The sequence below is a fragment of the Stenella coeruleoalba genome, assembly GCF_951394435.1.
Source record: "Stenella coeruleoalba genome assembly, chromosome: 19".
Lineage (NCBI taxonomy): Eukaryota > Metazoa > Chordata > Mammalia > Artiodactyla > Delphinidae > Stenella > Stenella coeruleoalba.
The window spans coordinates 46,938,304-46,964,728 of NC_137165.1; the positions used below are offsets into that span (position 1 = coordinate 46,938,304).

Genomic DNA, 26,425 nt, shown 5'->3' on the forward strand with positions numbered 1-26,425 from the left:
TGCAAGTCTCCCAGAAAACATCACTCTGGCCTTCATGAAATACCTCCCCTCTGGTTATCAGAGGCTCTGGTCTAGGGAACCAGCCCCTTCCTTCCAAAAATAAAAACAAAAACAAAAAAACACGTTGCCTAGGAAACCAGCTAGAGACATCCCATATCAGTTTTCTCTTTCAGAATCACAAGTTGTAGAAGAAATTTAACCACTGTCTCTGCCAAGTCCTTCCATTTCCTATTCAGAAATTCAAAGTTTCTGGTGAAGACCCAGGTTTCTCCTACGAGTCCCTCCCACATGACAGGAGGATCTGATGAGCACCAGCAGGGTCCTCCCCTCAGCTAGAAGTCAGCTCAGGAAGAGGGCAAGTCTCACCTGCTGCAGGGCCAGGTCTAAACACAGCTGCCTCCATTCTTCCCAATAGCTGCAAGTCTCTTCCCCGACAAGGCACAACTAGAATTCCCTCCCACTGCAAATACGAACAGGGCAGAATCCTGACTCTCTAGAAAGAGAGGAAGGCTACTACATCCCTGAGACTTCCCTGGTGGCGCAGTGGTTAAGAATCCGCTCTGCCAATGCAGGGGACACAGGTTCGATCCCTGGTCCGGGAAGATCCCACATGCTGAGGAGCAACTAAGCCCGTGCACCACAACTACCGAGCCTACACTCTAGAGCCTGCGAGCCACAACTACTGGGCCCGTGGGCTGCAACTACTGAGCCCACGCGCTCTAGGGCCCGTGCTCCACAAGAGAAGCCACCACAATAAGAAGCCTGCGCACCGTGAAGAGTAGCCCCCGCTCGCCACAACTAGAGAAAGCCCACGCAGGGTAGCAAAGACCCAATGCAGCCAAACATAAACAAAATTTTTTAAAAAAGACTACTACATCCCTGACTGTGGGCTGCATATGGAAGACTCCAACCCTGAGGTCTCAAATTGGAGACCCGTGCTACTAAGGACACACACTCAGTGAGAGTGATGCCTCCTGAGGGCTGGGATAGGAAGCCAGACAGGAGGGCCACCCTTGCAACTCCGCAGGCAAATGCCTTTCAAGTCTGTGACAAGGGCACAGACATACTTCTCTTGTAAGACAGTGCTAAACCCACTGGACACTTTCCAACAATAGATTCCCAAAGACTCTCCCCCGACCCCCACCCCGGCCAGTTCCCTTCCCAGGTTATTCTACTCTAAAAACTATTCAATCCTTCCAATAAATCCAAGTTTTAAAGAGCATTCTTCAAGTTCCTCCTTGTTCCCAATGTGCTTGTATTCACTCATTCATTCATTCATTCACCCAGCAAACATTTAAGAAGCTTGTGCAATGGGTCAGATACTGAGCTAGGCACTGGGTATATAAGAATGAGCAAAATCGACAAGGTCCCTGCCCTCCCGGAGGAAGGGGAAAAGCAGATGTCTCTTAAAGAATATGTCACAACAACAGTGAGAAGTGCTGTAAAGGACAAAAGAGAAAAGGGGAGCGAGGTGAGGGGTCAGAGCTGTTTTTTGAAGAGGGAGCAGCAAGGTGGCTCAGTTCCTGAAAGGCAGAGCTCCCTTCCAGCTGGGAGTGGAAGGGTGCCTAGACTATAATAAACCAGGAGGAGAGAGGCACGGGCCCAGGCTGAAGCAGGAGGCAGGAGTGGCTGGATCACGCAGCACTTTTCAGACCAGGTTCAGAATGTGGCTCTTATCCTGGGAGCAACTGGAAGCCTTCCTAGGGTTTTGAGCAAGGACATGGCATGATTATATTGGGAAAATTTTTTTTTTTTAAGAAGATGTTGGGGGTAGGAGTTTATTAATTAATTAATTTATTTTTGCTGTGTTGGGTCTTCGTTTCTGTGCAAGGGCTATCTCTAGTTGTGGCAAGTGGGGGCCACTCTTCATCGCGGTGCACGGGCCTCTCACTATCGTGGCCTCTCTTGTTGCGGAGCACAGGCTCCAGACGCGCAGGCTCAGTAGTTGTGTCTCACAGGCCTAGTTGCTCCACGGCATGTGGGATCCTCCCAGACCAGGGCTCAAACCCGTGTCCCCTGCATTAGCAGGCAGATTCTCAACCACTGCACCACCAGGGAAGCCCGGGAATTTTTAAGACACCACTCTGGCTGCAGAGGGGTGAAGAGATTAGAAAGGAGAGGAAGCAGCTGTGGGGAGAGGAGGGAGGCAGCTGCTGCAGTCTTCGAAGCCAAAAGATGGTAGTTTGGACTAGAGTGGTGGCAGTGAAGTTGGCAAGAAAGAGAACCATTCAAGAGACGTTTAAAAGATGAAAATAACAGCACTTGGTAACGGATGAGATAAAAGCCAGCTTGCATTTGCAGTGAAGAGAAATGTCAGTTACCTCCAGGAGAAAATACTGGCTGTATATACTCTGCAGCTCACATACTTCCTTTGGCAACTATTTTTCAAATTTCTAGACAAATTTAAAGCTCTTCTTATTTGCTCTTAAACCTATTCTTAAAAACCGTCATCCATTTTTGAAACACATTTATTGAGCATCTACTATGTGCTGGGGATAGAAAGGTGATCAAGATAGCCAGGCCCTTGGCATGTCTCCTCTGAGCCTCTAAACCCCCCTGGCAATGAATGCAACTCCCAAGGCTGAGGTCACCCTACCTCCAGAAACCTTCACATGAGTCACTCAACAGACTCCCGTCTACCTCTCAGAGACCTTCCACAATGCAACAGCAGCACAAGCAGGGAGATTCACTCCTTATTTCATAAGATCTGAGCCCCGGGAGACATCCCGCATCAAATCTAACTTCTCCAGGTGTCTGAGCTGCCAAAACCTTGCTCTTACAGGAAGACAATGAACCCCAAGAAGCAGTTCTTCCTTCTACATAATCAAACTCCTTTTCTCTAAAACGTACTGAGTTTGGGACCTACATGTGAACTGTGCTGTTCCATTTGTTGCCCAAATTAGTTTGTGCTGGATTTTATCCTACCATAGAGATTGAACAGTGTAGCTCCAGGGTTTACAAAACCATCAATGTGGCCACACAGAGCTATTTAACTGAAAATTAACTAAAATTAAAACTTCAGTTTCTCAGTTGCACTAGCCACCTTTCAAGTATTTGATAGTCACATGCGGCTAGTGGCCACCATATTGACGGCACAGATGTAGAGGTGCTGCTACAGGGTTCTTTGCTGTTTGATTTGAATTTCCCCTTAAAAAAAAATACACAAAAATTTAACATATGGAGACTTTCAACATATTAACTGTGTTCCCCTCGATTTTATAAGTGAATGCTATAATCTGAATTTAAATTAACATGCACCACAAAAATAGTGCTTTTTAGTTAGTTTCATAGTTCGGGCTTTGTGTATATTTTATTTGCCAGGAATGTTGAAGATAAAACCTTGTGATTCCTTGTGAGGAAGAAAGGGACCATGATTTTACAAGCCAATGTGGACAGAGACTGTTTTACTCTTTTTACATATACCCTACACATTGTCCAATATAGTTGATATTCTCAGTAAATACATAGATTAATTGGTAATCTAATTTTGTGCCTACTTTTCATAATCAAGTCTATAAGGGGCTTGCAAGAAATGTTCATTTCAGATTTGGAATTTCAACTACTAACACCAGTCCTGTAATGATGCAACATGCAGGAATTTTTTCTCTCGAACCATATCTACCATGTGATTTTATATCCCAAAGATACATTTATATTGTGACAGAAAATCCGCCAACAATGCTTCATATGTGAAACTATCTCGGAACAAGATTAGCAAAATGTTACTGAAACTGAGTGACAGAAACACGAAGCTTGTTATGTTATTCTTTCCTTTCGTGTATTCAAAATGTCTTTTCCTGAATAATAGATCTTTTTTAAAAAAAAAGGACTAATGCAATTATATACAAATTCAATCGGTTCTAACAAATATTCTGTAGGGTAATTATAAACTTTGATATGGCTGGGTTCATAGTATTTTACCAAACCTCCCAAGCCAGGTCAAGAACTAACAAAGCCAGTGACTTGTTTTATGAAATTCTCCTCCTGTGTGACCGGAGGTGGGGTGGTTATGAGAAAGCACCACACCATGTCCCTTCAGGTGGGTTCTTCTTTCAGCAACTCGGAGTCATCATGCTTGATCACCTGATAATAAGGCCACTGGCCTCTGCCTCCTCTTATCAGAAAAAAAAGACTAAAAATCCACTTCCCACAGCCCAACACTAAAGCAGACACCTGCAGACAGAGGAACAATGCTTCCGGTCCACCCTGACTTCAAGGTGAGCCCTGCACCCACTGCCGAGGCTCCAGGGCAAGCACTGCCCAGGTGCCGGCTGATGGTTAGCACGTTACAGGCTGTCCCACACTGAGCCACAGCAGGATGCCTCCAGTGGACTCCAGTGGATGTGCACAGGAGCCATTTCAGTCCTACCTACTGCCCTGTGGTTACTTTGCACACAGAATGATGGGAAATGTGGACCCAGAACAGAAGCTCAACCCCTCCAGGCCAAGTTCCCCACTGCCTGTGAGTCAGCAAACCCTTGTAAGAAATTCCCAAGGTGCCTCAAGCAGTGTCCGGCTCTGAGCCCCAGCCCCTCCCCTCTGCTCTGTGATGCACCTGCCTCTCCCATCTTCATGCCCTCCTCTCAGGCCCTCCTCCCCTGAAGCCAGACTTGCCACACACTGCTCCCTCCCTTGAGGTGCTCTTCCCAACACTCCCAGTTGCTGGCCTCCCTCCCTTTATTCTTTCTCAGGGCCTGTTCTTTTTCCTCAGAGGAAGGAGACTTCGCGCTTATCACAATTTAATATATACAATGCACACATCTGCTGACTTGTTTACTGTCTAGACTACGTAATGTGCTATGTGTCGGCAGGGAATACATCTGTTTTGCTCCCCACTGGATTTCCAATGCCAAGCACAATGCTTGGCTCCAGCAGACGCACAGATACTTGTTTAATGAGTGATAATCACTGTTCAGTCAGTCCTTTCAGTGGAAAGATTTTTAAATTTTATATTTCAAGCCCCAAATGATATACAGAACCATCTTGAGGAACACTGCTTAAAAAACAACATTAGGTGTAAGAAAGGACTTAAAATTGAGTAAGAGAACTGGCCAGCTTATGTCAGCTTTAAGTAACAAACGTGAAATGAAACTCTTAGGAAATGCATATTGTGATTCTGAAAGGTTATTTGCGGGAGCAATCCAAGCGGTGGGTTTAAATCTCAAATCCTAAATAAGGTGGTGACTGAAGAGGGCTCCTCTTGCCCAGTTCCATTCTCAACTGTTAGGATAAGCCGGGAGGGGCTCAGTGTGTTAGTTCCAATCATCGTCTTGGGGGTAAAGCCCTTAGAACCAATCTTCCAAGCAAACCCAACAGACAAAGGTTACCTCGTTGTTTCAAAGCCCACCCTGCTCCCCACCCCACCAGCTTCCTCACAGAAAGGTCAGATTCTTCTCTCAACAGTCCCACCTATGCTCACAGTGGCCTGGCCTCTGGTTTTGTTCACCAAAGAAAAACCAAAGAGGACTTAAGTCTTCTGCAACTCCCATAGAGTTCGTCCTTAGGTTTAACAAAGTTCTCCCAATACGCAGCAGATGTTCTGAATGAGAACTCAGAATTTAAACAGGGGTCAGTACACAATAAAAGACTAGGAATGCATGACCCCAAAGCAGAGGGAAATCTCACTTTTTAAACTGGTAAAACTTCCAGGGCACATGGCTTGAGAAGATTCCAAAATGAGGCAGGGTGCATCTGAAACAACCACAGAACTCATATTGGGGAGCAACATAAGCTTGAGTTCTAGTCCCAGCTATAAGCCCTTGTCCTTGCTGTGTGATCTTGGACAAGTTACTTAACTTCTCTGAACCTCAGTTACCTCATCTTAAAATAAGATTGACACTAGTCTCTACTGCTCATAGGATGATGTGAGGTTTAAAAGTAGGAACAGTGCACACAGTAATTCTCCATAAATGATGGTTACTCATATGGTTATCACCTACCCGTTCTTTTCTCTTTACAAAAGCGCTAGCACAAACATCGACCTGAGACTTCAGACTCATTTCCTTTCAACCATTTAATTTCTCAGATCCTTAGATTCATAAACTCACATAATCTATGACACTGTATTGGAGCGAGTGTGGGGGAGGAGACTAAGAAATCAAGTCCTCATTTTGGAAGAGACCCTCAAGATCCAGAGTAGGGAAATGATGTGCCCAAGACACACATAATAACAGGATAAACCCCCAGGACTGGAAACAGGTCTCTTAATACCAACTGCAGTGCTCTCTCTACCTCACTCAGAAACCCAGGGTTTCTGTGATTTCATGACCTCCTAGCATCCCTCTGATGAATGGTACCTCACAGACACCTCACACAACGCAATTAAGCATTACAAGGAGTTTGGCAAGAGGCAACATGGAATCTTGCATAGAACCTTGAGGTGCTTTAAAATTCACGTATAAGAGTATTCACACCAGCCTACGTTTCTAAACTTCTTATAACGATAGTTATTTTTTTATTTTTATTTTTTTTGTGGTACGCGGGCCTCTCACTGCTGCGGCCTCTCCCGTTGCGGAGCACAGGCTCTGGACGCGCAGGCCTAGCGTCCATGGCTCACGGGCCCAGCTGCTCTGCGGCATATGGGATCCTCCCGGACCGGGGCACGAACCTGCATCCCCTGCATCGGCAGGCGGACTCTCAACCACTGCGCCAGCAGGGAAGCCCACAGTAGTTATTTTTAACTTGGGATTTAAAGTTGACAAAGAACTCAATGAACAGGCAGGACAAAGGGAGCTGTCTGTCCATGGCTGGTTAGCTCCTGAAGTCAATGCTTCTCACGCGGACAAGAGTCAGCCAAAGGACAGAGCTTCACGCAAACTGAAAAACGTTCCTCCAGCCCACAGACCATGGATTACTGCCTGGGCTCCAAGTGGCAAATCTTACGAGATGCTCCCTAGCTTTTCCCCAGAACCACCTACCAGTTAACCATACGTTCTGTCATCCGACAGGAGCAACTGTTACTGGGTGCTCACGCTGTGCCAGGCACACGAGTGACTTCACGTAATCCTCACAACTACCGATAAAGAATGTACTACTGTGGTTCATATGACCTAGAACCCCACTGACTATGACACCATTATTTTACGTACGAAAAAGGGAGTTACTGCCAACTACAACTTAAGACCTCATAGATTATAAGATACTTTTCAGAAATGTTAAGATGAGACAAACTGTACTGTCTTAGCGTTGTTGAAATGTGAATATTGTCCCACTTACAGATAAAGAAACTGAGGTACACAGAGAGAGAAAATAATTGCCCAAGGTCACGGAGCTGATAAGTGGAAGCATTGGGATACATACCTGGTAAGTCTGGTCAACTTTTCATGGCAGTAAACTCAGATTTCTTGAGAGCCACATGAATTACCCAAAAACACACCTGGCAGAGAGGCAGGACACAATGGTGCTAACTCTTGTCCCACCATGAGCACATTAACTGCGGCAATTCTCTGAACATCTCTGAACCTGACCTTTCCTGTGTCCAAGAAGGCACTGTGCTAGACTATACTAAACCGCCACCTCCTTCTGGGAAAAGCAATGCGGTGCGATGGGAAACGCACACTTGGAATCAGAAAGTCGTAGACTGAAATTCTTGTTCCAGAGAATTCCCTGGCGGTCCACTGGTTAGGACTCTGTGCTTTCACTGCCGAGGGCCTGGGTTTAATCCCTGGTGGGGGAACTAAGATCCCGCAAGCCGTGTGGTACGGCCAAAAAAAAAAATCTCGTTCCACTATCTAACCAGCTTATTGCCCTGGGAAATTTACTGAACTGCTCTGAGCCTCTGTTTCCTCTCCTGTAAATTGAGGCTACCAGCATCTAGCTCACTCAGAGGGCTGCTCAAGGACGGGAAAGGATATATATACAAACAGAGAAAGCAGCACATGGCAGAGCTGGAATTCAACAAATGCTCTTTTCTATACTAGCCACCTTCTGCTTTGGGACAGAATCAAGGAACAAACGATTCCCTGTGACCTCAGCAATTCCCAAGTGGGACACTCAGGAGAGAATAAGGATCAGACAGGAGAAAGCAGACCCTGAGGGACACTCAGGCAAAGAAAATGAACTGGAAGCACCTGGAGGACAGGGATGAACTTCCAAACTTCTCAATAAACTAACTGACAGGGGAATGGGAAAAAAAGAGAGAACTTAACACTATCAAAAGACACTGGTCAATAGATATGAGGATGAAGAGATACCAAACCTGACACAGAAAACCAGTCTTGGAAGATTCAGTTTGATACCAAAAGTGATCTACAGCAGGAAGAATTTCCCCATTGTTCTGTTTTGTTCTTACTTAATATTCTGTGCATTTCTCCCCTTTCTTTCTTCAAGAGCTTCAGAAAATCCTCAGAAGAGCTTTGACTTGGAGGGAAGGTGAATCATATAGATGTAGAAACAAGTTCTTGACCTGTTTCTTTCTCCATCGTACCCATAATGCCTCAAAGTTTCTGGCACACAGCCAACGCTCAACAAAAATTAGTTGAGTGAATATTTTTTGACTACATGTCATTTCACTTTGACCAAAACTGCAAAACATCCTATATATTTATTCTACCTAAAAGCCTAATAATCTTTCCTACTTCTTTTCCAGAAGCATTCTAAAACCATAATCTCTAATACACAAACAATACACTTGGCGAAAGCTATTTCTCGAGTCCTCTCACACGATGACATTCTACCCGCTCTTCAAACCTCCAACAAGGTCCAGCCCCCTCAGCCCCACCAAACCCCTGCACTTTCTCTTCCCCCTCCTCTGTCCAGCCCTCGGGTGCCTTGTCAGTTGTCTCAATTACCACCATCATCTGAACTGAATCAGTTTGTTAATCTCCTTCCTCTCAGGCACAGCACCTTTCCTGGAGATTAATGTGCAGGCAGGTCAAGTTCACCCACAGTCCTCCATACACCCCCTACCCATCCCCATCCCAGCCTTCCCTGACACTCCCAGAGAGGCCCAGTGGGAAAAAAAAAAAAAAAGGCAAAAATCCCACCCTACCCCCATCACCTCAGGAGGCTGCTTGTTTTCCATAAGTTTGGACCAATCACCAACTTTTAGAAGAATTTCAAAGAATCCTGAAATGATTTAAGGGTTGGGTAAGAGCTGATAGAAATGGCACTTTTGCTCTTTCAATACCTCCTAGGAGATAAGCTTCACTGTGTCACTGAGCTCTAAACCCACAAACCTGGACTCCTGGGAATTCCCTGGCAGTCTAGTGGTTAGGACTCTGTGCATTCACTGCCCAGGGCCCTGGTTCCATCCCTGGTCTGGGAACTAAGATCTCACAAGCTGTGGATCGAAAAAGAAAAACCCACAAAAACCTAGATTCTGCAAACACTCCCTATCCCAGAGTTCAAGGATCATTTGCCCCTCTGTTTTTCCTTGTTGGTTTCCATATAAAAGTCACTCATTGTTTCCCTTCCAGCTTACATCAGGCTCCTGAAAGGATTCCTTTAAATCCTTTGATGAAAACCATCAAAACATGCGAAAGGCTGGTTCTTTTCAATTCCTGTGCAGAGCAGCCCCGGTGTCAAGAGCTAGAACTTCAAACATGAATATGGCACCACCCCTGTCTTCATGGAGCCCACGCTTTTCCTCCAACTCTGAAAAAGTATGCCCTCCCTGGGAAGCGTCGGTTAAGACGTAGTGACAAAGTACTTCATAGCTTTGGAGGAAGAGCGAGGGTGGAAACAGACTTTGCCCTTACATTGGCTGCCGTGTAACCATAACAACAGATGGTTTAAGTAACCATCAACCCACCTAGGGGCTAAGTTTTCCAAAAACCATTTTCAAAAGGGGAAAACTCCCCTGCACCGACTCCCGCGTCAGCCGTGCATTCTGGGCAGCGTGCGAGGCGGAGCTGAAGCCGACGGTTCAGTCCATCCCCGGTCCCACCGCTTCATTCGTGTGCTCCCCGGCAGCACAACCTCCGCCGTCACACCCGAGCTCTGGGGCACGGCACCTGGCATTAGGCCTCAGCCCAATGTCACTTGTTAACCTTCCAAACCCCCGGCTTTCGGGACGCCGCCGCCTCAGGTCTAAGGCACGCAAACCACCCACTGCCACCCACGATTTCCAGGAGCTAGAGAAAAACAACCCGAGACGCAGAGAGCCTCTAAAGGATCCGCGTAAAAGTAACTGCGGTTCTCGACTTCCAGGCATTTCGCAACGTGAGCGCTGGGGGCGGCAGGAACCCGGGGCCCCATTCACAAAATTACAAGCTGTTTTCCCTTAGTTTGCTTGTGGACGGGGCCGAACCCGGAGCCCGTGGACCGCAGGCTGCGGGGACCGGCCGGAGGGCACCTCCGGCGGGGTCAAGCCCAGACCGCCCCACACCGCCCCAAAGGAAAGAAGGGTGCGCCCGGGGGCGTCGCGGGTAGGCGTCCCTGTCAACTTAACCTAGACCGTGACAGCGGGGCGGGGCCCTGTGGGGGCCGGACCCCCGCGCCCCGCCGCACCAACGGCCGCCGGCCCCCGATCGTACCCCGGAACCTGAGGAGCCTGAGCCTTCTCGGCGGGCGTTCCCCCCACCGCCCCACCCGGCCCCGGGAGCGCTCACCCCGGATCCACTGGCTGCCTCATTGTACTGCGCCGGCGCCCGTGCTCCACGGCCGCCGCAGCTCCCGCTACGGCTCGGGATCGGGCCACAGTCCTGCCGCCAGCCCGCCCCCGGGCCACCGGCCGCCCCGCCCCGCCGGCGGACCCACCCCGCACCCGCGGCCGCCGCCGCCAACCAGAGGGCGGCGGGGGCGGAACAGGCCGCGCGCCAGGCCCGGCCAATCCAGCCCTCTACAAGTGCGCCGAGGAGCGGCCGCGGAAATGGCCGGGCGATTGGTCAGGTCTGTTAAAGGGGCCGCCGCCCATGGGGCTGGGGAGAGGGGCGGCGGCGGGGTTACCAGGGAGAGCCTGGTGTGGGAGAGGTAGGAGCTTCTCTTCTCTCCCAGCCTGGCAGCAGCGCTCTCCCCAGCGCTTTGCATATTAATTTCCTCTTCCTGCAGCCTAGCAACAAGTGGAGACAGAACCTACCTCTGTCAGAAGGAGAAACTGAGTCTCCGAGAACCAAGGGTCTCCCGCTTGACAAATTAACTCAGGTTTGGGTTTGGAGGGCAGTCAGGCAAATCTGTTCCCCTCCAATCCCAGAAATTGGCTTACAGAGACACATTCTCAACCTCACCCTGGAGGATCTTTTTAAACATATTTAATAGACATTCCGTGTGTCTGGAATGGGACTGGGGAAAGTATGCATTTTTCAACTCCCCTCCCCTGAGGCGATTCTGCTGTGGGTGGTACAAGAGCCACACTCAGGCACGTATTTCAAGTCGATCATTGTAATGAAATCCAAATTCAACTGCCAAAAATAAAGAGAAACTTTTTTTTTTTTAATCCTCAAAATCAATAATACGGTTGGGAGACTTGCTAGTTGGGCTGGACGTCGCCTACTGAGAAACTCAGAACAGTTGCCTGAGTGGGTCATGCTGAGATCTGAGTTTGAAGGGCCCTGGGCTGGGATGAAGCAACAAGCCAGTCTTGTTTTCTGACTGGTGAGACGATGCTTAAATACTTCAACGGCAAACACACCCTTCCTCGTTGCCATCACCAGGCCCAGTCATAACCCCAGGAGGGTGCCTTGCCCTTCTGGAGCTTGGTTCCAAAGACATCAAGCCCTGCCCACCCTCCCAGATACATTCCTGTCCCCATCCCTGTGTCCCAGACACACATCTGACCCAGAAGTCACTGCCTCGACTTGAAAGTCAGCCCCTTCCACCTAGACCCCTCCTACGAGGAGCAAACAGACTCCAAAGAACAGCCGTTTTTGTCGTTGTTGTTGTTTTGCTGTGATATCTGATAGGTGCTGTGTTTGCCAGGAACAGCTCGACACACACATTCATCAGCCTCATCAGGATTAAGTCTCTGAGTTGCAGATATCACTGCCTGGGATCACCATTTGCTTCACTTGGCCTTCCCAAAGGAAGAAGAATTCTTGTCTTAAGTGGAGAGGGTTCCGGTCGTGGATATCTGGAAATGTACAACAAAGGCAGTTAGCACTAGAGAAACAGCCCAAAGCTTGTCTCGGCCACCTCTTAAAACCTCCACCTGGGCTGGGGGTGGGATGGGGAGTGAAGTGGGGTGCCTGGAGCTGCACCACCGCAAGGGTCCCCGGAAGCTGGCAGTGTGCATCTCAGAGTGCCCCCAACCCTCCTTGCCTGGGCCAAGCCCTACATAAATATTAGATTAATTAATACAGTGTCAACCTTACCTGGAGGCCAATAAGATCTAGCACGAACCCTTAGCAGAAGACTTTCTTTCTGAAAAGTGAGGAATTTGGATGCTTTGAAAAATAAACATACAATAACATAATAGTATTAACACGTCCTACCTTTAAGAGGTTTCTCTGGGCAAGACACTTCGTCAAGATCTTTGCACATATTAATTCATTGAAACCTTTCAAGAACCCTGTGTGGTAGGTATGGTTATTATTTTCTCCATTTTACGGATGCAGAAGCTGAAGCTCATGGAGGATTGGTAATGTGTCCAAGATCACAAGACTAGCTCAAGAGAGAGCCGCATTCATGACCTCCTACCTGCCTGCTCCACTGCCTGCCTAAATGCCCGTCCTTGCTGCCGGAAACAGGATGGCTAACTTCAAAAGGCAAAAGAAGCAAATATCACTGATCTTCACCAAAAGACAGCTCAATATAGCAGCACTGCCTTGGAGTTTAAGTTCCATTGCTCTAACTTACCACCTGCTTGATCTTGAACAAGACATATCATTAAATCCCTTTGAGCCTCTGAGTGCTTGTCTATAAAATGGGATAATAACAAATTCTGCCTCCTGGGGCTGGCATGAAAACCAAATCAAATAAATATACATAAATACATATGTACTTTGAACTTACAAATGAAAAGAGTGATTTTAGAGCTTGGAGTCTGTGACTCAGTATAGTGACCAATGACAAAGGCCGGGGATTGTGATGCTAAATTTAGATATCAAACAAGATTCCTTACTTTCTCCCCCAAATAGCTGATCTATAGGTACAATATGTACAAAGTGAACTAAATCTTTTCTACCTATAGAAGTCATAGAAATTCAAACCCAAGTTATTACTCTGGCATCTGCCTCCCTCCCCCGCAACCATCACCCAAGTCTCTCTCTCAACCCAGGCTCCAGCTTAAGCCTACAGGTTCCAGTATACTTGATTATTCCCAATTATGGCATTTCAAGTTAATTCTTATTTTCTCATGAAACTTAAACTGGAAAAAAAAAAAAAAAAGGCTGTACGATTTTTTACTTCCATTTTTTTTTTTCGGCCACACCACCCAGCATGTGGGATCTTAGTTCCCCGACCGGGGATCAAACTTGTGCCCCCTGCGCTGGGAACATGCAGTCTTTACCACTGTACCACCAGGGAAGTCCCTGCTTCAATTTTTTGACATTGCATTGCACTCTTGGCAGGAGAAATGGTTATGAAGTACACAAAAACAAAAAGTTGATCCACTCATACGTCTAAAAAAAAAGGGTTAGGGGTCCATTGTGCCACAAGCTGCTCCTTTAACGAGCAATCACTGAGAGCTCAGTAAGTACCAGGTGTTGTGCTGAGTACTGGGGATGGAAATGAAGACAGTATTTGAAAAAAAAAAGTGCATAAAGATGGCCTTTTAGCACTAGATCTAGCAGAGAAAGACTGACAAATTGATAGACCATTATAGGCTTCTGCAAAGTTAAGCACAGGAGCTATGGCACACAGAATAGGCATTTATAATTGCTGGGGAACCCCATAGTGTTTTAGGGGTGACCAGATGAAGGCTACTAAGAAGAGAAAGCAGGGCTTCCCTTGTGGCACAGTGGTTAAGAATCCACCTGCCAATGCAGGGGACATGGGTTTGAGCCCTGGTCCCAGAAGGTCCCACATGCTGTAGAGCAACTAAGCCCATGCACCACAACTACTGAGCTTGCGCTCTAGAGCCTGTGAGCCACAACTACTGGGCCAGCGTGCCACAATGACTGAAACCCACACGCCTAGAGCCTGTGCTTTGCAACAAGAGAAACCACCGCAATGAGAAGCCCACGCACTGCAACAAAGACCCAACACAGCCAATAAGTAAATAAATAAATAAAATAAAATACATCTACTTAAAAAAAAGAGGAGAAACCAGAGAGGTGATTTAAAAAAAACAAAAACAAACAAACAAAAAATAACAAGTAAGTATGTTGTCACCAAGGAGAAGAGATTGGAGATGGAGGGAGCAACATATGCCTTAGAAGGGTCAAGTTGGGAGAGATCTGAACAGTGCACCTTGGGATTTGGAAATTAGAAGGTTACTGAGGCCATTGACAAAAACAGTGGAGGTGGGGCTGGAGATGCAGAGTCTCCCTAGAGTTGGGCTGAGGAGAAGAGCTAAGACACCAGAATGAAGAGGCCGGGCAGGAGAGGACAGGGTCACCAGGAAGCCCACGGGGACAGGGGAGCTGCCCTTGGGGAGGAAGAGGGTTTGCTCTTCCACTTAAGCTGGTTGCAGACAAGAATGGGTGTGGGTGCAGATTCATTCATAGATGGAGGGCAGGAAGTTAAGGAAATTCCTGCTTGCTGGCTTCTATTATTTTAGCTCTAAAGTGAGAGGCGAAGTCATCTCTTGAGAGTAGGTGGGAGGTAGTAACAGGGGCTTTGAGGGAAACAGTGAAGAACTGGAAAAGCCACTGAGAGGAATGAAGGAAGGAGCTGCCAGATGGAGAGGGAGAATTCTGGGCAGCCCTGAGGGCCCAGGCATTTGAGGCATTCCCAGGATCGGAGTTGGACGGATGGTTATGTGGGGCTCAGCAGCCGGGCCCAGGTGTGGAGAATCTAGAGTCAAGCATTTACAGGGTCAGGAACAGGAGAAATACAGAACAGTGCAGGTTACTGACAACAGGGGGGTTGAAGTGATGGATCACGTGTTCTAAGCTGGATGGAGATAGAAGGAAATCCAAGGGGGTAGGAAGCTGCCCCAGAGGAAATCTGTGGGGCAGGAGAGATGGGAAGAACCAGACTTTGTGTCGATTTGGAGTGGGATGGGTTAGGCGAGGTTTTCACAGACGAACTATTCTGAGTGATGACAAGGTCAGGTGCGGCCATACAGCTGGAGTTTCTAAAGACACTCGACTCCTGGATTTTCCCTCCTCTGGTTCCTTATGGAGAATGATCTGAGGCCGTGTGGCCTCCAGTGCTTTCTGTTCACTCTGCACCACCACTGGGCTGACTCTCTGAGATGACGGAGCTGGGAAGAGCATCCTTCTCTCGTTTGGCTTTCCTTCTAAAATAAAAACCTGGGAATTCCCTGGCGGTCCAGTGGTTAGGACTCAGCGCTTTCACTGCCAGGGCCTGGGTTTAATCCCTGGTCAGGGAACTAAGATCCCACAAGCCACACAGCATGGCCAAAAAAAAAAACCTGTTAATGAACAGAGGGACTCCCACCATCGTCCTGGAGACATGAGCATTTGTGGGAAGGGATACTGGAGGGAAGTCTTCCAGGGCTTTAGAAATGCCTCACCCGGGGCTTCCCTGGTGGCGCAGTGGTTGAGAATCTGCCTGCCAATGCAGGGGACACGGGTTCGAGCCCTGGTCTGGGAAGATCCCACATGCCGCGGAGCAACTAGGCCCGTGAGCCACAACTACTGAGCCTGCGCGTCTGGAGCCTGTGCTCCGCAACAAGAGAGGCCGCGACAGTGAGAGGCCCGCGCACCGCGATGAAGAGTGGCCCCCGCTCGCCACAACTAGAGAAAGCCCTTGCGCAGAAACAAAGACCCAACACAGCCAAAAATAAATAAATTTATAAAAAAAAAAAAAAAGAAATGCCTCAGCCAGTGGGTTGATAATTATTGTGAATAATTCCCGGCCATCAAGGAGCAGCCAACAGCCAGCTGATGTTGGTTATTTACTTTGCTAATTAGCATGTGAGACCCGAGGTTATTAAATATAAATGTCTCAAAGCTCTGTCACTCCGAGGGAGGGCCACTGGCAGGATGGTGGCTTCTAACTGATGTGGAGCAGAGCCAGAGTGAACTTCTAGGAAGAAAGACTGACATTTGCCTCCCTTTCCCTGCTGACTCTGGGCCTTGCCTCTCAGGGCGCTCCCGGTGCTCTCCACGCAGAGAATGAATCCACTGTACAGCAGTCACTCCCTCACTTTCCCTCTAACCATCCTCGCTGCCTTCCAGCCACCAGGCCCTCTACTCCACTTCGGCACAGGAGATTCAATCTCTGGCTTGCCCAGAATCACCCTGGAGCACAATTTTAACTCCAGGGATGGAGGGTCAGCAGTGTAGCCAACAGGTCCTGGCCCCAGCCCTGCACCATGTCTCCTTAAGTAGCAGAAGTGGGAGGGCTCAGCTGGCCTTTTTTTTGGCCACTCGGCTTGTGGAATCTCAGCTCCCCAACCAGGGCTTGAACCCAGGCCACAGCAGTGAAAGCCTGGAATCCTAACCACTAGACCACCAGGAAACCCCCTCAGCTGACCTTTTAATGACGTATACATCCACCTAAACATACGGGAAGGTTGTTTGTTTGTTTTAATCTTGAAAACATGATTTACATACCCTGATATAGAGTAGCTAGAAGTCCGTGGGAAATGTCCACTCCCAATCAGGTGGTTAAACAGAATTAGAGATGAAAAGCATGAAATTGCTAGCCTTAGCCATGTCCACGTGGTTACAGTCCTCAGCACCTATGCGATTCAGAAGACAAAGATGGTCTATATTTGGGTGAGAGCTTAGGCAAAGAAAACGTTTGAATCTGTTTTGGCCAGGGTTCCCCAAACGCAGAACTTGAGACAAAGCTCACACGTGAATACATTGCTGGGGAATGTGAGCCCAGGGAGCATACCTGAGGCTCAGGAACCACAGCAAGGATAGAGGCAGAGGCGTTTGATAATGCGTTATTGGGGTGACCATGTTCCAGGCTGCTCGATTTGGAGAGACTGAGAAGCCCTAAGAAAAACATCTCAGGACCCACCTTCTAGGATGGGGGAGAGAGAGGGAGACTTTTATCCAATGGTTTCTGCCCCCATTGGTGAAAAGCTCTGCACAGGGGCCTGCACCCTGCTTCCAGGATGCACTGGCCCAGCACTGAGTGGGCATCAACCGAGATGCCCTGGGTGGGGTGTGAGGTACCGGCTGTGAGCCAGAGGCAAGACACTGTCAGACTGTACCTGCTGGAAGCTGGTAGGAGCAGTCACAGAACTGACCACTCCAGCAGTGGCTGAAGATCTCCAGTGGGACCCAGAGGTTTCTGATACAAAGTCCATTTTCAAAAAGAGGAACGTTGCACTGTCCAAAAACACCTGCCATCTTAAGTTTGGCTTTAGGGATATAAGATTTCAAATGTCTTTTAATATTGTTATAATGTTCTCTTTAGGGAAGCAGCATTAGTCTAGTGACTTTGGGGTCATTTGGACATGGGTTCAGGTTTTGCCTCTGTCATTTCTGAGCCATGTGACTTTGGATAAGATACTGAACTTCCCTGGACTCCTGTTTCCTCATCTGTAAATTGGAGATATCCACATCATATGTTTCTGTAAAGATTAAGTGTATGCATAAATGCATAGTATAGCATCTTTATATAATAGGTGCCCAATTAACGGAAGCTGTTGTTTTTTTACTCTAGGGAAAATTCCTGGCCATGGAGTGTAATGCATACAGGAAGACAATCGGGTGATATGCTTAAGCTTCAAAAATAGAAGTGAAAGAAGCTATCACATGGCTGCAGGCAACCAAAAATGTCTAATACTTTAAAACAACTGAACAGCTTTTATCTACAGTGACTACATATCTTGCAGTTTCCAGGAAAGCATCAATATCAAATGTTCTCTCATGTTGTCCCAGTACAAAAACTCCTATTTGAGAGGCAGTCACCTTGAGCTTGGACCAGAAAACAGCATTATAGACATATCCCATCAGGAAGGGGGAACATCAGCCCTCTAGTTTCCTTTGCTCCCCACGCTCCTGGAGTGCAAGCAACACAGCTCTTCTTTCCAAGAAGGTTCTTCTTCCCACAGCTCAGCTGAGGGGCCCCAGCTCTGTTTGCACAGGTGAGCTAATTAACAGCCGCTGCCTTTCAGAAGAACCAGAAGCACAATGACTGCCACACAGCAGAGGAGGAACCAAAATCCACAGGTGGAGGGCTCCTTCCCCACCCGCCAACCCCCCAGCACCCCTCTCTCCCACTGCGCCTGTGTGATCCACCACAGCAGGAAATGGTTTGGGTTTTTCCATGATGAAAGTGATAGAAGCTCAGTGTAGAGTATGAAAAAAACACAGAAACCTAGAAGAAGGAAGAAAAAAAAAACCACGTATTTTCTTAACACCTATTAACAATTGTCAACATTTTGTTTGTATTTCCTCCTGTTCTTTTTTAAAGCATAGTTTGTTTTACATAGCTGTCATTTTACACTAGATACAATTTTGTATCCTTTATTTAAAAGTTAACATGGTAACATCACGAGTAGCAGTACAGGATAAGGGAAAGAAGGGCTTGGCTTGGGGTCAGAAGAGTCTGAGTATTACTCTCAGCTCTGCCACTTATTCACTCTATGACTTTGGGCTATGATTGGTCTTTTCTGAGCCTCAGGTTTGTCATCTGTATAATGAAGATGACAGACACATCCACTCTCTGCCACTAGTTTTCTGTGTGGTCCTAGACTATAGGACCTAAACCATGGTCTAGATTGTAAGTTCTATGAGCACAAAGCCCTTCTGACTAAACCCCTAGAGCCTGGATTTGGTGGACTAAAGATGGCTACAAACTCTTCTTGGTCATTCCCGCCATCCAGAGGTAGAGTTTATTCCTCCACTTCCTGGAATCTTGGACTGCCCTCGTATGATAGCCAGCCTCCAAGATGGTCCCAGTGATCCTCACTTCCTGGTCGTTCAGGTCCTTTCATAGTCTCCTCCCACTGTGAACCAGGGCTTGTTTGTGTGATAAAAAGAGTATGGCAGAAGTGATGAGGTCTGACATCTGAGGATACTCAGATCATCATCAGTATAATGAGGATACTCAAGCAGCCTGTGGAGAGGCCTGTGTACAGAAGAACTGAGTCCTCCTGCTAACAGAAAGCCCCAGTTTTCCAACTATATGACTGAGCCACCTTGGAGCTGAGCCCTCCAGTCCCAATCAAGCCTTCAGAAGAGTCCAGCTCTGGATGACATTTTGACTGCAATCTCATGTGATGACCCCAGCCAGAACATCCCACAAAGCTTCTGCATGATTCCTGACTAATCCAGAAGCTGTGAGAGAGGAATATTTATCATCATTTTAAACCACTAAGTTTCGGGATTATTTGTTATGCAGCGTAGATAACCAATACACTCTAGGACTGAATTTGACCCACGGAATGCAGCAGAATTGGGATTCTGAGACTTCTGAGCTCAGGCCTTAAGAAGACTGAGAGGACTGACAGCTTCCACTTCCTGGCTCTTGGAACTCAGTCACCTGCTTTGAGAAGACCAAGCCACTTGGAGAAGCCAGAAAGAAGAGAACAGAAAAAAAGAAGAAGAAGCGGGGTGGGGGGGGGGGAGAGGGAAGAGGAGGAGAAGGAGAAGAAAAGAACTGAGGGACGCCGGATGAAATGCCCAGCTACTTCCAAGCACCAACTGCTATCACTGTGAATAAGCCTCTCAGAAGGTCCAGCTGAGTCTCACCCCAGATGACCACAGCCTCAGCCATCACCCTACAGGGCAAAGAACCACACAGCTGTGCCCAGTCAACCCACAGAAATGGGAGAATAAAATGACTGTTGTTCTAAGCCTCTGGGTTTTGGGGTGATGTCCTGTGCAGCAATATGTAACCAAAACACTGGCCCAGCCTCAGGCACGTAACCGGCTCTTGAGAAATGTCTGGGGAAGACACGGACAACCCTTGTTGGGCTTCCATTGCCTCTTCTATAAAATCACAGAGGTCAGGCCATTCCACACCTTACCCATTGCGAGTCGCTATCTCTCTGTTGTTCTGTGGCTGCTCACCTGGCTGCCTGCCGCACAGCCTCACTTTACTCTCGTAGGAAGACTCCAGTGTCAGTGGCATCGCTGTCCGTCACCCCCACGCTGGCTCCTCCTTCTTTCTTTCTGTGGCACACATACCCCGGGCACTCACGATGCTCTCCTGGTGATTTGAATCATGGGGCTGTATAACTTGCCAAGAAGAGATTAGCACAGGCCCTTCACCTTACAGGCAGCACCGGCTCAATTCAGCCAGAGGAAACTGGAAACTCTCCTATCAGGTCCCTGGAGCACACTGGCAAAGAATGGAGCAAACACGGACATCACTTTCCATTGACCCTTCCTCAAAGGCCAAGTTCTACCATTGCCTTAGGCTAGAAAATGACTGACCTCTTTCACGGTATCCAGGGCCCCACTAAGTCTCCTCAAATAGACACCAAGTCTCTGCTTCTGAGAACTAGCACTCAACTTCTGGTTTACTAGGTTCCCTGGTTTGCCACAGAGCCTCCGTGATTTCATTAGCAGGGCTTACAGCTATTTGGGGTGGTAGATCTCTATCACTGCCATAAAAAAAATAAAAAATTAAAAGGGCTGGAGAAATCAAGAAGTTAGCCTGAGGTCCAAAACAAACCCTGCTTACTGGTGGAATTGGCATTGCCTCCCTCCCATTTTTCCAATCACCTATCCCACCCTCCTACTCCTACCTTGACTCTCACGGCCCTCTGAGCAATCACAGTGTGACCAATTTAAATAATTATTCAGAAGAGCAATTGCCCCTTCCTGACTATAAGTCATCCCTCTATCATTGGCATCATCGTTATAATTAGTCAGGCCTCTCATTAAGCTGTGAAGGCATCTGTCCCGGGCTTTAGAAAGTCACCCAGTTTCTGGAGACTGGGAGGGACCATGATGTTATTCATCCATCCAGATGGAAAACACTGATTGAACATCTACTGTCTCCTGGAGCTCGGAAAGGTGCACAAAACTCAGGAGCTTGCTGTCCAGGGCCGAACGCGTTCCTCTGCTTTGTGCAAGTTACGGTGAACGTCACATCCCCAGGCCCAGCTCATGCTATAGTCTTCGTACATTTCAGAGAAGAGGAGAAAACGCAGGGCTCTCGCTCTTCTCCAGCCTTACCCAACTGCCTGCTTGGTCTCTCGTGAATGCCCGATCATCATCCCACGTTAAAAGTCCTCAAAAGGCAGGGACATATATCCACTACCAAACGTAAAACACATAGCTAGTGGGGAGCAGCCGCGTAGCACAGGGAGATCATCTCGGTGCTTTGTGACCACCTAGAGGGGTGGGATAGGGAGGGTGGGAGGGAGGGAGATGCAAGAAGGGGGAGATATGGGAACCTATGTATATGTATAACTGATTCACTTTGTTATACAGCAGAAACTAACACACCATTGTAAAGCAATTATACTCCAATAAAGATGTAAAAAAAAAAAAAAAGTCCTCAAAAGGAGCTCTTGGTCTCCGCCCACCCCCATCATAGTCAATGGCACCATGGCCCACCCAGTCACTTGCTGGAGTCAAGAACATCCAGAACAATGAGTTGGGGCAGGGGGAGGGATAAACTGGGAGATTGGGATTAACATATACACACGACTATATATAAAATAGATAACTAATAAGGACCTACTGTATAGTACGGGGAAAGCAATACTCTGTACTGACCTATATAGAAAAAGAATCTAAAAAAGAGTGGAGGGGGCTTCCCTGGTGGCGCAGTGGTTAAGAATCGCCTGCCAATGCAGGGGACATGGGTTCGAGCCCTGGTCTGGGAAGATCCCACATACTGTGGAGCAACTAAGCCCATGAGCCACAACTACTGAGCCTGCGTGCCACAACTACTGAAGCCCACGTGCCTAGAGCTCAAGCTCTGCAACAAGAGAAGCCACCGCAATGAGAAGCCCGCGCACCACAATGAAGAGAAGCCCCCGCACACCGCAACTAGAGAAAGCCCAGGCGCAGCAACGAAGACCCAACAATGAAGACCCAATGCAGCGAAAAATAAATAAATTAATTAATTAATTAATTGAAAAATAAAGAAACATGTGACCTGGTTGGCAAAGCTTGCTGTCTCCATCCCACCATGGCTTCAAGGGAATATGAGAGACCGGACTAAGGGAACGAGGATTGGATGAGTAGGGAAGTGGTCAATAGATGCTTTGAAAAGGGTTAAGTAAGGGTCAAGTAGGTCAGAGGAATGACTCCTGGGCTTGGCAGAGTGGAGGTCATCAATGATTTGACAAGAGCAGTTTCAGGGGAGCAGTGGAGGTGGAAGACACTGGGGGAGCAGCTTAAAGAGGATGCTGGGAGAGGAAGAGGAGAACTCTTGAGAAGTTGGATTGGATGTGAGCTGGAAAGAATGAAATCCCAGATAATTCATTGTTTTTTTTTATTATTATTTTTATTGGAGTATAGTTGATTTATAACATGCAGAAAGTAACACAGTGTTACTCACAAAGTGAATCAGTTATACCTATACATATATCCACTCTTTTTTTTATAATTAATTAATTTATCTATTTTATTTTTGGCTGTGGTGGGTCTTCCTTACTGCACGCATTTCTGATGGCCTGTTTCTTGTCCAACAGATCAGACTTCAGGCAGGACCTCGATGTGTCCATGGGTGCCGGGAAATGTCATAGTGGGGAGCTGGCCAGGGCAGGCCGTGGGATATCACCAAACAATGTCTCCATAAGCCTGTTCTCTTCATCTTTTACACAGAGCTGGAAATGGAAAACCTAACATTTTTTTTTCTTTTTTAATTAATTTACTTATTTTTGGCTGTGTTGGGTCTTCATTGCTGTGCGCGGGCTTTATCTAGTTGCGGCGAGCAGGGGCTACTCTTCGTTGCGGTGCATGGGCTTCTCATTGTGGTGGCTTCTCTTGTGGAGCACGGGCTCTAGGTGTGTGGGCTTCAGTAGTTGCGGCATGCAGGCTCAGCAGTTGTGGCGCATGGGCTTAGTTGCTCCACAGCATGTGGGATCTTCCTGGACCAGGGCTTGAACCCAGGTCCCCTGCATTGGCAGGCAGATTCTTAACCAGTGCACCACCAGGGATGTCCCGAACTTAACATGTTGATACGGGAGAGTGATAGGATTGCTGTGTTCACCCCCTCCCAACCCCTATCTCAGTTTCCATTACTGCTGTTACAATGTTGTTTGGGCAATGGAGGAAAGTTGATTAACCCAAAATAAAATGCCTGATAAGAAGATTTGGCCCTCACGTGTGGATGGAGTTCCAGGGGGTGGTGTCAACGGTGGCAGCAATCCGTGAATGTGACAGCCGGGTCTAGCTGGTATCACTCAAGGCTCCCCTGAAGCTGTGATGATATCTCAGTGACCTTTTCAAGAGCTTGACTATAGCATTCATGTATCTGCTATAATTCTGGTTAACATTTATGCTGACAGAGTGCCCAGGGAACAACATGGAACCTCCTTGCCTTTTCTCCCTTTTTGAAGATAAATCCCAACTTTTTTCATCAACATCCACCTCCTTCTTCTCAAACCTCTTCACTTTTACCAGACTCTTCCTTTTCTTTCTTTCTTTTTTTTTTAATTTTATTTTATTTGGCTGTACCACATAGCTTGCAAGATCTTAGTTCTCTGACCAGGGATCAAACCCGCACCCTCGGCAGTGAAAGCTTGAAGTCCTAACCACTGGTCTGCCACGGAATTCCCCAGACTCTTCCTTCTCTAAAGATGAAATCGAGTCCTGTCACCTTGGAAACCCATTTCCTTTGGCCTTGGGTTGTAAATCAGAGTGGCCTAGATCCCTCTGCCTGAGTAACTCCTTTGCGACACTTATCCAAAGGGGGATTCAAGTAATTATTAGCATCTCCTCTGCCCCTGGACGGTGAGCTCTAGGAGGGCTGGATTGGGATCTTGTCTCTCCCTCCTTCTGCAAGACCAGGCCCATCACAGGCCCTCGGTAAACACTCGTTGCTGAAGGAGTGACGTCCAGTAAGAGACAGTGAAGGGTCCTCCCTGGACCTGTTGGACCCGGGGAAACACCTCTCAGCTCTTCTCTGCACTTGGCTCTTACAGACACGTGCTCTATTCAGCAGAATTCAGAAAGAATTCTGCCTCCAGCCTTGCTACCAGAAGGAAAGAAGGAAGAAAGTTCCTGCCTGCCAAGTTGGGATATTTTTAGACTAGAAGCCGCCAGGATGAGCTGGAGTTCTTGTCTCGCTCCACGGTGGTGTGGCGACCTCATTTCCTTCTCTGCCTCAGAAGTTTCGAAGTAACAAGTCCCATCGCAAGAACAGAGCAGCACCAGGAAAAAAAAAAAAAAAAAAAGAGGTGGAAACCCTCTAGTCTGGATACTTAGGATGGAGTTTCCAAAGCCTGGAGAAAAGTACAAAAATCCTTCCTATATATGGTGGGGGGCAGGGTGGTGGCTGCAAAGACTACATCTAACGTCTACTGAACTTAATAAAATTCTGCAGTCTTGCTATTTGTTTAACGGAGTGCGCTCCGCCTGCCTTAAAAGATTTTATTTCCTAAATCACTTGCAATATATAAGGATAGCTAGAAGTTCCTGTTTCTATGGCCAAGTCAGTGGGGGAAAAAGGGGAGAGGGAGTGCTAAATTTTGCTTTTTCTTAAAGACTTAAAAAAAAAGAATATCCAGGGTTTTTAATAAAATTTATATTTCTAATTACTCATATAGTGAAAGCTGAAGACATCTGACATTTACTAAGCACCTATTTCATTATTTTTTTTCTTGCCTTTTTTTTCTTTTGGCTGCGCCTCGCAGCTTGTGGGATCTTAGTTTCCCAACCAGGGATTGAACCTGGGCCCTCAGCAGTGGGAGTGCAGAGTCCTAACCACTGGACTGCCAGGGAATTCCCATCTTGCTTTATTTAAAATCTAGATATAATTGACATATAACGTATTAGTTTCAGGTGTACAACATAACGATTCTATATTTGTATATATCGCAAAACGATCACCACAATAAGTCTAGTTAACATCCATCACCACACGTTATTAGAAAATTTTTTCTTCCTGTGATGAGAACTTTTAAGATCTATTCTCTTGTCCGCCTGCCGATGCAGGGGACACGGGTTCGTGCCCCGGTCTGGGAAGATCCCACGTGCCGCGGAGCGGCTGGGCCCGTGAGCCATGGCCGCTGAGCCTGCGCGTCTGGAGCCTGTGCTCCGCGACGGGAGAGGCCACAACAGTGAGAGGCCCGCGTACCGCAAAAAAAAAAAAAAATCTATTCTCTTAGTAACTTTCAAATGTACAATACAGTATTATGAACTACAGTCACCGTGTTGTGCATTACATCCCTGGGACTTAGGTATTTTACAACTAGAAGTTTGTGCCTCTGACCCCTTCACCCATTTCACCCACCCCTACCTTTACCTCTGGCAACCACCAATCTGTTCTCTGTATCTCTGAGTTTGGCTTTTGTTTTTTTATTTTTTTTGATTCCATATGTTAAGGACTCTTGAAGACTGAGAAAACAAGACCTATGGCTGGGGCACCGTGCTGTTCCCAGTCTTTCCTCAATCTCCTCATTTGAGTTTACCTGCATGAGGACCAGCTGCCCAAACCGAGTGCCGTGTGACAAGCCCAAACCTGGCTGCTGGGAGCATTGGCCGGGTGAGTCCTGTCTGTCCTGGAGAAGGAACGTAGGAGGGTGGATAGAAGGTGCCACCCCACAGGAGTGAGAGCAGGGAGGGCAGGAGGGCAGAAGGGATTTGAGTAAAACCACAGAGGGGTGTGAGTGCAAAGTGAGAAGAGGTATAACTATTTCCTTTTGATAACATGACCCCCCCCAGGGGACAGTCTCCAAAAACACCCGTGTCCATAACACAGAACATTTTGCTTTTTAGATTTAAAATGATGGGTGAGGGACTTTCCTGGTGGTCCAGTGGTTAAGACTCTGCTCTTCCACTGCAGGGGGTGCAGGGATGGTTCAATCCCTGGTCGGGGAACTAAGACCCCGCATGCCTTGCGGGGCAGCTGAAAGTAAGATAAAATAAAATAAGATAAAATAAAATAGGGCTTTCCTTGTGGCGCAGTGGTTAAGAATCCGCCTGCTAATGCAGGGGACACGGGTTCAAGCCCTGGTCCGGGAAGATCCCACATGCTGCAGAGCAACTAAGCACGTGCACCACAACTACTGAGCCTGTGCTCTAGAGCTAATGAGCCACAACTAATGAGCCCCCGTGTGCCACAGCTATTGAAGACTGCATGCCTAGAGCCTGTGTTCTGCAACAAAGACAAGCCACCACTATGAGGAGGCCACACACTGCAACAGAGTAGCCCCGCTCGCCGCAACTAGAGAAAGCCCGCGCGCAACAACAAAGACCCAACGCAGCCAAAAATAAATAAATAAATAAATGTATAAATAAATAAATAAGAATACTTTTAAAAAGATACAATCTTTAAATCTTGAAAAAGAACCTATGAGGTGTAGTTAAAATACCAGGTTCAAACCAAT

At 47.5% G+C, this 26,425-nt stretch overlaps 1 protein-coding gene across 1 annotated transcript in view; it reads right to left on the bottom strand.

Annotated features, from left to right (window-relative positions):
* Window positions 1-10,667, bottom strand: part of TEX2 (testis expressed 2) — a 107,642-nt gene extending 96,975 nt beyond the window's left edge. Inside the window, exon 1 of the mRNA XM_079903656.1 lies at window positions 10,551-10,667. The gene's annotated coding sequence lies outside the window, so the exon portion shown is untranslated. The remainder of the gene's footprint in view (window positions 1-10,550) is intronic.
* Window positions 10,668-26,425: the final 15,758 nt, after the last annotated feature.